Raw genomic sequence first — 11,388 nt, forward strand, 5'->3', positions numbered from 1 at the left:
CCTGGGAGTTAGGTTGCAGCAGTATCCAGCGGATTACTCACATTTCAGCCTACAGGTTTGTTTCTTCCCTCCTGCTCCTCCTTTCCTTCCTTCACTCCACCCTTTCCTCTGTCTCTGGCATTGCTTTCCATCCTGAAGCAACCACTATCCCTATACCTCCTTCCTCACCCTTCCCTTTCCCTCCCTACCCATGAGCTCTGTGCTCTCTCCCAGAGAAGGGACTGCTCCAGCACCAAACACTGATGGAGCTGAGTGCCCAGCCCCACTGCTCTCCACTGTGCCCTCCAGCTCATGTCTGGAAGAGGGGCAGGCAGGCTCTGCCACCTCTGTGCAGGAAGCCACCTCCCATGCCCAGTAGCTCCTTGGTGACAGTAACATCAGTAGGGAGCAAGGGACTGCCAGGATGCCATGGACTGTTTGGCAAGTCGAAGCTTCTGGGCTATTGGACAAACGAGAAATGGAAGACTCTGGTCTCCCTTTCTTCCTTTGGTTGGCAAGAAAGGAGATCCGAAAACACCAAATCCAGATATCAGAGCTACCGGATGTCTGCAGTTCTCTTCCCTTCAACCTTGCCCCCCTGCTGCCATTGCACACAGATTTCCCAGGGGATGAGGGAACTGCAACCTCCCCTGTTCACCACATTCCTCTCTTCGCTTAGCTTCAACCTGCAGCAGGCTCCAGGCCAGGGTTTATGACCAAGATGCTCAGCATGGATGCAGGCACCTCCATCAGGCCTTTCTGATCACACCTCAAGACTGAAAAAACTCTGCTTCAGCTAGGAGCTTGCTGCTTTGGGCAGGACTCTGCAACCTGGCACCAATCTGCAGACTGGCAAGCTGAGAAACATTGCACTGAAACATGCAGTACCACCGCAAACTACTGCAGTCTCCTTGCAGGAGCCTGTAACTATTCTGCCTGTTGAACTGGAGACGCTTGTTTGTTGACTGTTTGCAGAAGGAAGAAGCCGTCTGTCCATGTTGGAGGCAGGAGGGCAACCCGATCGCTCAGCTCAGAAAGAAGGGATGGGTGGGGATCTGGGGCTCTGCACGGAGCAGATCAGTTTCTGCGGAGGTGCAGCCTGCAATGGGGTGAGGGAATGAAAACAATTTGGCAGACATAAAAATCTACAGAGCAGCCGGAAAAAGGAGGAGGAATTGGTATTCACAGCAATCGGCAAGGAGGAAATGAATATTCAGCCATCCACCGATGAGCAAAAATGCCAGAGGTTGCGATGGGTGAGAGAGCAGGAAGGAGGAGCCGCAGCTTTGGCAGGCCGACTAGAAGACAAGTGCAGCAGGAAGACCCCTGGGTGCTCCCAAGGTGCCAAGGGCAGGAGAGAAATGGGAACCATGTGTGCAATGCAGACAGCTGCTCTGAGGCTGGAGGAAAACAAGACAGGGTTGTGCAGGGGTAAACAGCAAAGGGTCGAGAGAGTGAAGGGGGACACAGGTCAGGTCCCAGCTAAGCCACAGACTCCCAGAGGAGAGACAAACCTATGTGGAGCACTGTAGCTAGGACTAACCTTAGGTGCAACCCCCTGAGATGGCTGAGCCCATCTGCAGCTCATTGCTCCCTTTCAATGGGTTTTGGTAATCCAGCTGAAAAAAACCCCAAATTCCACTGATTTAGTGAGCTGAACTGGCTCCCTGAAGGGTCTGACAAATGGAGTAGGACAGGATTCCACAGCTCAGCTGTCCCATGGACTGTGTTTGTAGGATCAAAGGAATAGCAGCCTGCTCTATGCAGCATGCTGAGAAAAGATTGCAGTGCTGTTCTGCAAGCCCTGCATAGACAGTTAACTTTGGTGGAGGGCAGGCGTCACAGGCTGCAATAACAAACTGCTGCAGTGACATTCACATGGTTCGTCACTCAGAGCCCACCCTTAACAGCCCAAGTCAGAAAAAACCCACCTCAAACCCTACTACCCCATGGTGCTGGGGAGCCCTGCTCTCCTGCCTGGAGAAGGGAGTCTTCGAAGCACGGGTGTAACCAAATGTCCAAGCCAGGTCCCTCAGCACAGGAAACGAGCACTCTTGAACTCTCCTGAGGATGCAGAGGTAAGGCATGCATCTGCAGCACACCAACTGCTGAAGATGGCTTTGAAGCAAGATGTATTGTCATCCTGGATTTGCGTCTAGACAGGATTTCTCCTCTTAGAAAAAAGAGGATTTCTCCTCTTAGCAGCCCAATCAAAACGGCCCAAGAGCAGTAAGGTCTGTGGTCACAGATAAGGCTGCCAACTACCTTCATGCTGGTGAGTGAGTCTTTGCTCCTACGAAGAAGGATGAGAATAAATCCAATCCTATCTCAGCTTCCCTCACAATATTTCAGGTTTCCAGTTCTTGTAGCATGCCTGCTCCTGCACAGTATGATACCCCATTATATTAACACACACACACGTTATACGTGCATGATATTAAAGGTGACATTCCCAGCAAATAAACATGACAGACTGCCGTTGCTCTAGGCACCTAATTTAATTTCCTCTGGGATTTAAACCTTAGAAGCTCAAATTAAACAAATAGGCCTCATTCACTTTATAATTTCAGACCTGAATCTAGAGTTTTCCTCCAATGTTGTTAACTGATCTTATCAACAGGACACTGCACAGAGATCACAATGATGAAGCAGCTCATTCCCTTCCCAAAGGAAAACAGAGCCCTGCTGTTGTGCTGAAGCCACGGGAAAAGCCGACACAACCTGGAGGGCAAATGAAGCTGTCCCATGCACACTGAACAGGCCTTCTCTCCCATGAAATCTCTCGGCTGGTGTTGAGGAAGCAAAGGAGGTCTCCCGAGTTGTGGCCAGGCACTCACAGCGCTGTGTTTTCTGTGCAAACACTCCCGCCTGCCCAGTCTGCCGAAGCTGGTTACAGGGTGTAGCTCAGCCTTTGTAATGGCTGTTTGCAGTATGAACAAGGAACAGCCTTGCCAGCCAGCTGCGGGTATCTGAAATATCTCCTTTGGTGCTGCACGGTTCTGCTTGCACCAGGATCTCCCTCGCCTGACCCAGAGAGGCCCAGACACATGCTATCCCATTGCTAGCAGATCTAGATCCCATTTTCTGTGTTCTTGGCCGCTGTTTGTCACGCTGCAGATGCTTGGAAGACAATGACTAGCCAAAAGCTATGTCCCTGTTTTCTATCACAGGTACCTGCCACACAACCAAGCTCCGAAGTTTGAGTTCTCACTGCTTTGGTAGCAGCTGCATGTGTCCAGACGTGTTACAAGACACCAGGCTAGGCTGTCTTATTCAGGTGGATGTGTTCAGGGAACATAGGGGCTGCATGCACGATGTCTTCCTCTCATGGCAAGTCTCACCTGATCTTGCTGAAACCTACTTCTTACCTACAGGTCAACTGAAGGAGCCTGTGTTGAAGCTTTCATACCTGCAGATAGTTGAGAAACCTGTATTGTGACTCGTTACAGGTACACGGCTGCAGCTATATAAAAACAGGTGAGATCTGAAAATGTACACACGGTCATGGGCCTCCAGATGAGTTCGGCTGACTTTAAAAGCAACTAGTGCTTAGTAAAACATTAAAGACTTTACAGTCAGGTTATAGGTACCACCCCACAGTTAACACCCCATCTCTCACTAGCAAGTTCAACACTACCATGAGGGCTTGAAATTCTCAGCTCAGGAAAAGGCTGTCTGGGGCCAGAGGTCACACCCATGTTGAAAGCCTGGCATAGGTGGCAGGTCTTTGACCAAGCACCAGACCCCTAGAAGCTGAGCTAGGAATGGAGCTCCAGCCTGTCCAGCTCCAGGCAACATGCCTTGTCCAGGGCAAGACACAAATGATTGGCCCAGGGACAATTAAGCAGGGGTGCTTTTACTGATAATACTCAATTTTCTTGCCTACCTAGAAACAAACCAAACAATCCCACACTTTGCGCTAGTGCTTTGTTTGCATTAAACACTGCCACTCGCTTTTCTAGCAGGTTTGTCAAAGAAAGGAAACTATGTTTTATTAGGTCTGGACTTAGTACAGAGCTGGCTTGCATGGCTCAGCCAGAGAAGGTGGGGACACATTGCAATAAACCCCTATGTAAACCATACCAACCCTTCTAAGAAACTATTCAACCATCCAGGTGCTATGCCTGGAACAGGTGGAGCAGTTGTACCCTAAGCCACATGTCATCTGTTACATCTGCAAATATCCAGCAACTTTTAGGAGCCCTTTGCCCTGAAAATGTTTCAGCTTAATTCCCGTCACTAGCACAACAAAAAGTGAAGTGTGTCAGCATTTCCTACTGAAATTAAAGGTTACCAGTAAAACCCTCTGATGAATCATGCTTTGTGCCACAAGTATCCCCCAGCCCATTTCTCTGCTGTCCCCTTGGCTGGGCCACCTTTGCACTGCCTTGCTTTGACTGCAAATGGTTCAGGGCAGAGGTCTTGTCACTATATCTTTCTACGTCATGCCCAACCCTGATGCTGCCTGAAGAGGCCACTTTGCTGCTTGAATCCACCACAGCTCTCATTACAGCCTCAAAGGCACCAGCATCGCACCAAGCACCTTTGATGGGAAATACCACTATTGCTCTTTCAGGAGATTCACAACCCTCTTTGTAAAGGAAAAACATCCACTCACAGATGCCTCAGGGACCCTATTGCTTCACCACATGATGTTACAATCCCAGAAGGGGAAGTATATGATGATGCTGAAAGATTTTGACCTTGTGGGTTCTCTCCATGATGTTCTCGACTCCAAGGCTGCTCCCGGGGACCAAGGCTCCTCAGAGCCCAGCCTGATGAGATCTGTCTTGCAGACAGGGCTGCTCTGAGTGAACACATAAATCTTGGCTCAGCTGGGGAGAAAGCTGACAAGGGAGCCAAGACAACAGGCAATACCAATTCTTTCAGAGTGAAAAAGCAAAGGAAGAACAGGCGTTTCAGCGAATGCTCCAAGTGAGTGGAAGAAAACCTACCCAAATTAGCCAAAACGCAGTTTGAGTAGCCAGGGAGGGGCATTAGGTCACAGGATAGTCAGTCAGCTTAAGAAGGATGGAAGAACTTGACTCATCTAAAACTAGCCTGGACAAAGTACTAGAGAATGTGCTGCGGGAGAGTTGATAGGGGGAGGATCGTGATTACCTAATGGGCCATTTCTACCCCAGTGTTTCTCCCAGTGTCTTATTCAGCAGTGAGAAACAAGAACACAAAGGGATAATGCAGTGAGGTTTTGGGGATTATTTGGGGAAGACGATAAACTTACTGGAAAAGTGTTAGCTTAGATTTCCTAGACCTGCTCAAGAATTTGGGGGAAGTCACCCAAAAGATTATGAAAAAGTTTTTCCTGGGATAGATGCATAAAGCTGCTTTGTAGAAGAACAGACTGTAGCTGTACACAACTTAAACCAGTTTGTGGGTGTTGTCCTTATACTCACCACGCTAGGCATAACACATCTATTCAAGTTTGAGGAGACCAAAAATGAACCCTATCTCTTGAAAAGAGGACTCAACCCATAGGTGCCACTTAAGCACCTCAAGCATCAGAGCAGCTTTTTCAAATGCTGCTTTGAACCTCTGCTGCTGCCACTATGCCAATGTGCATAAATGATTTAACATGTGGTATAGCAGAGAGAAGAACCAGATGTGCTCATTTCCAGGGGAATGTCCTAACTCTACCGGAACAGAGTCATTCTCTTGTGCTCTCTGTCTCTGTGACTAATTCAGTGTTTTATATGATGTGGAACAACTCCAATTGCATGAGCTGAGGAAGAACCAAAATACCCTATAGTTGTGGTGCCCATAAAGCCAAGAAGGAGAAATAAGGGTTCAAATAAAAGGAAAGGAATAAAACATGAGTTTCTCATATCCCAGGCGAGTGTTTCATCCCTCAAATATTGATTAGAGAAGGCAAAACTTCCAACAACTCCAGCTCCATTCTGCAAAACTAGCTTTTTATTTCCTTTTTTTTTTTTTTTTTTTTGCTGTTTTTCTTGAAGAAACCCTTCTATTTCTGGCTTCATTCAACACAAAAGGATTCTTTTTTTCAGCTTTTGGTCTCTTTAAGGCTTTTGTTTCAGCAAGAAAAACTGAAAATATTTAAAGATTGGGCTCAGTCTGATCTTCTTTCCCAGATTTTTCACTTAGGTTGCCAAACCAAAAGAATGGATCGTCCCTCATGACCCTGCTCACAGTAATTCCTCCCGCCCCGCCAACTGCCAGCATAGATAGCACATGTTGATAGCTTCTGGATGCTGGATGCTTCCCACAGCCCCTGTGTACCTATCCTGCCTACAGGCACATTTAACATTTTCTATGAAAAGTTTGACCTTGCTGTCCTAAGCCTCAACTTATTTTTCCATGCTGGATGCCTTGTTTTTGACTTTTTTAAAAAGGTTTTTAGGGGAAGAAGAATCAAGTTATATCAGATAGGTATTTTGGAAAAAGTATTTTTTGACGGTACTCGCAAATGCACATGATCACTTTATTGCAAAACACGAGAACTACCCCGTACGAGGAGGGTGACAAAGATTAGCAAAAAATGCTCTGGAGGTCAAGGGAAAGTCTTTCTCCTGATCATGCAAATGCTTTGCTGAGTCAGAAGCCTCTGAAAGTCAGTGTTTGTCCATAGCCTTTCAGAGAAAAGTAGAAAAATGTACTGAAGAGCCCTTCTTCATTGAGCATGTCCCAGACCAAGGCAGCTCTGCCCGAAGCACAGGGTAGAGGTAGCTAAGGAGTACTTTTCCCTCTGATCATTCCTCTGAGTGACGAGGGATTGCTATGGCACCAGGCACATCAGGACTAAAGGCAGGGAAACTCTCCAGTGCTCTCAGCACTGCTGCTGTAAGTCAGGCCATGTGGAGGAGGAGGAAAATGAATTTGCCAACTTGAATGAAGGGGAGGAGAGGAAAGCAGAGACAGGCCAGGATGAGGGGAAGACGGAGACACAGAAAAACAGGATGGAGGGCAGATCAGAGGCCAAAGTCAGAGGTGACACAAAGGGCAATGAGACTAGATGAAAACCCCTTTTCCACAGTCTTAGCATTGATACGCTGTCTGCTGGATGTTGTGAACCTACTGGCGTAAGAGGCAAGCAAGCATCTTCTAGCAGTGGCTGGTGCCAGGGGGTAACAGCCCACCGCCGCCGTGAGCTCCTCAGCTCACATGGAGACGGAGGGTGCCAACTGCAAATGAACCATAGCCTAACACAACTCGTCCTGCAGCGGAGTAAATCACCTGGAAAAAACCCCTATACACTCACAGACCAGTGACATCAGGCATACAAAACTTGGGAAATGGCTGCAGAGAGATTGCCTGCGCCACGCTAATTTGGCCCCAGCGTATGTCTGCCTCACGAAACAAATCTGTAATCACAGGATCGCCTGCAGTTTTTCTCCCACAAGACCTCTGCCCTGCTCAGTCCTCAGGATGGTTCTGCTCACTGAATGCAGCATTAGTCATCATTTTTTTTTCATTATCATTCAAGTTGCTTCCCTGTTCCCTCCTACTCTCTTCCCCTTTATTTAGTATGCTCCATCCAACTACTGCCAGCATGGATTATATTGCAAGTACCTAATCTTACTGTCCTTACCACTCTCACAGCCTCTGACGTGCTCAGCCTCACATTTCTGCGAGGCAGGGAAGTGCTCCTCTCCATGCAGCAAATGGGAGAGGTAGGCTCAAGGAAGCTAAGAGACTTAACAAAGTCATGGAGAAAATCTGCAAGAGCAGGGAGCTGAACATGGGTCTTCGACTCCCAGGCTGACTCCCTACCCTAGAAAGATCCTTTCTCTCTCCTGAACTGCAAGACCAAATTTTAATCTCTTCCTGAAATTGTTTCTGGTGTTCATCTGTGGAGCTGGAATGCTTGGCAAGCACTGAATTAATCTTCACAGGATGACTCGAAGAAGGTTCTTTTGAACAGACAAGGGAAAATGAGTGAAGAGAAAATGTCTACTTCTTGCAGGTGCCCATCTCAAGACTTGCAGGTCCTTGTTTTCCAGCCCACTCAGCCCTGCAAGGCACAGGGGTATCCGCAGAATTCCTTCTGGCCTCCTCCTGCCACTGGGAACACGGATCAGACCTCAGGTCTTGAGCTGAGCATCCACAAAATGAGGAACACAAACTTACTTGCCACATGAGAACATTTTAGTTTAAGACTCTGGAATGGCATCAAGAAAGATGTCATGTAGTAGAGGTAGGAACAGGATGCAGTTCTCCAGGGCAACATTTAACAGGCTTCACCGTAAGACTATTGTGATTCTTCTGCAATTACCTGCCTCATTCACTACACACCTTCTAATTTTGAAAAACAAACAAAGTGGAAGTCCTATAGGCAAGAGTCTACTTCACTCCACACTCCTGATTCATCCCCAAAACATGCTTCATCTTTGTGCACTAAATAAGCCAGGCATACTTTGTAAAAAATATGTATGATCCTTCCACTAGATATAGTATCGAAATACACATGGGTAACGGGGAAAGGCTAAAGTGCAGAGATCCTTCTTAAATTGTGTGCTAGATTTTGCAGTTAACAAGGATTCTAACTATAGGTTTGTTTTTACTGCACTGTATTGGCTGGTATGTTGGAATCTGCAGCAGTATCTGGTGCGTAACATGTACATTGCACATGATCAAAGACTCGAGTGTCATCTTTTTCCCTAGAACAATGACTGCCTAAAGCAGCAGGAGCAGAAATTATCTAAAGGTGGTGTTAAACAAACCACCTCCTCCCCTCTGGGGAGAGTAAGCAGTCCAGGTGAGCAAGGTAGGAGGGGAGAACAGTCTGCTTTGTGCTAGACAGGCAGAGAGCTCCACATAAAAGCAGAGGAGCTTTGCAGAAGCATGTCCTGACTCCCATCACTGGAGACGTAATGATGGTAATTCCCAAAGGATGATGCATGCTGACAGGCTTTGACACAAACTACCCCAGGATAATATTAATATGTATTAAAGGCTCAGGCAACTTTATTGGGACAGGCTTGATCAGACAGAGCAACCCTATCATCTGCTGGAACATAAGGGAGGGAGAAAGGGAGGGAAGGAGGGAGGGAGAGAACACATGTACAACCTTGCCTTGCTTTGGCTAGGTTTTAGAGACAAACAAGGTTGATCTGTGACAAACTGCGTGCTTGGCACAGCTCAGATGCTGGACCAAGAACCTTGGACTCTCCACCATACGAATATCACTGTGGGGGTGTTGAAGTCAGAGTCTGTCTGCATCAACAGCATCCTTAACCCCCCAACATGGGGCCAGACATCTCCTGTGCAGCCTTTCTCTCTGCATCTGGAACACCTACCCCTCGGAAAGGAGAGGAGAGGTGCTTAGGAGGCAGCGTGGGGGCTCTGCTGTCATAGCACTGGGGGAAGAGGGAGTGGAAGAAAGAACCCCGGAAGCCTTTGATCATGTGTAATGTTAATGCAAGTGTTACACATCAGAGACTTCGCCACCGAAACTAGCATATAAACAGGAGTCTAGTGTTAAGAAGGAGGACTTCTTGAATATGTTTGTACGTTTCTGAGTCAAAGCAATTTCCCTATTCAACAATACATGACACAATGGAAGAAGTTCAGAAATAAACCAGCCTCACATGCTTAGACCTTTAATAGAATTTAGCTTCTTAGAACTAATTAAATGTTACTTAAAAAAAAAAAAAAAAATCCAAGTACTTGGGAAAGGTGCCAATTTGACAACTCTGGAGAATGAAATAATCTAATCATTCCCAGAGCATGGGCAGCAGCAGGACAGGCTTCCCCTATGAACATGCCTCAAACGTGACCTGGAAAGACTGTTGATAGAAATGGGGTGCACACTCTCCGTGGCCTAATGACTCCCTGCCTCTTCTGCTGAGACTGCTAAAATGGCTCCTGCTGAGTACCAGCTGCAGCGGTGATATGGACACCTGTCTGGTAGGAATGGTGCTGAGACCTGCCAAACTCCTGTCATCTGCTAACCCTCTGCGGGAGCTCAGCAACTCTCAGCTCATTGCTCAGGCTGGGCAGCGGGGGCTGAGAAACCGTGCAGCAGCCCTCTGGCCTGTCCCACCCTGGACACGCTCCACTCCAGCCCACGAGATGTAAACAGGAGGTGCTGTGTTTAGTCTGCAGGTTTGGGCTTTCACTGCACCAAAGCTCAGGCTCAAGAGAAATCAGTCTCTGGCTGCTGCAGAGTTGAGGCCAGGATTTTTCAGGCTCTTATTTCTCCCCTAAGAGAGTGAAAAAGTCCACAGGAGGAGATGCTTGCCATCTCTCTTCCTCTCCACAGCCCTTTCATTTACTTCTCTTTGCAACGAGCCCCTGCATTGCAGTGATCTGCTTTCAGCCGCCAAGTCTCCTTGGAGCTCATCACTGTGCCTGGGGTCCCAAGCGAGGGAGGAGGAAAATCCTCCCTGGGCCTTGCTGTGAAAGCTTTGCAGGGCTTGCCAACTCGGCCAGCCCAGGCTGCAAGGGACTAAACCAAACACAGCTCACCTCCTTGGAAATTTTATGCACCACAACTCCTTTTACTTCTGAAGCAAAGCCACATGAACCTCCCTCCTCTGCTCCCAGCACCACAAGGGACTGTTGAGCACGGAGCAAGCCTCCCATTGCATATTAAGCCAAGAGCCTCAGACACTCCCACATGTATCTCACACAACCGGGGGCTCCTCCTCTTGTCCAGGCTGCTTTTAGCCTCCCTTCCTCCCCCACCCAGTCTGTCCTTCATTCTCAACACAGGACAGGGCAGGAGCCAGCAGCAGAGCCGGTCACGTCAGACAGGAAGGTCCAATACATTGACCTTGTGTAGGAGACAAGCGAGGGAACTTGCTTCTCCCTACCGCTCAGAAGAAGCCAGCAATTCTCAATCTTTCCCTCCCACCTACTCCAAAATTTTTCCATAATTTTCAGCACCAAAGTAACAGGCATGAAAGCAACCAAGTTCATAAGGGTTAATATTAGTTACATGTCTGAAGGGTGACCTAATTATTGCCATTCTTCACTGTTTAAGGTTACCTGACTACTCTACACATCAATACATTTCGAGATGTGATGTAAATGCAACAAACACTCTTATGTTTGGAGTTAACACAGTCACAAGATCCTGTGTATCGTGTGTTGGCAAGCACAGGAACCAACAGAAATGACCCACCCTTAAACCTGACCCTTTGCTGTTAATCATTACAGGAGTGTTGCACTTTCCAGTCAGTACAATCAAAGCACGCAAGCTCTTTGAAAATCCCTACACACGAGATGATTCTAGCCAAGATCAGCTCCTTTACAAGTCATACAGATTTCAAGGTATGATGTCCTCCAGACATACGAACACGGGCAGTGGAATGCCTTAAAAACAAGTCACTGGAAGGTTAACCGTAACACTGCAATGCTAAAACAAACCCCTGCCTTCAAAACAGAAGGGGAGGCAGGAATGGCACCGCAACAATGAAGGCAGGGACG

General features: G+C 47.7%; 1 protein-coding gene across 1 annotated transcript in view; it reads right to left on the reverse strand.

The window, feature by feature from the left end:
* Nucleotides 1-11,388, reverse strand: part of SUFU (suppressor of fused homolog (Drosophila)) — an 85,231-nt gene that overhangs the window by 4,715 nt on the left and 69,128 nt on the right. The gene's annotated exons all lie outside the window — the stretch shown is intronic.

Source organism: Pterocles gutturalis, unplaced genomic scaffold (genome assembly GCF_000699245.1).
Source record: "Pterocles gutturalis isolate BGI_N339 unplaced genomic scaffold, ASM69924v1 scaffold23289, whole genome shotgun sequence".
In the NCBI taxonomy this organism is placed as follows: domain Eukaryota; kingdom Metazoa; phylum Chordata; class Aves; order Pterocliformes; family Pteroclidae; genus Pterocles; species Pterocles gutturalis.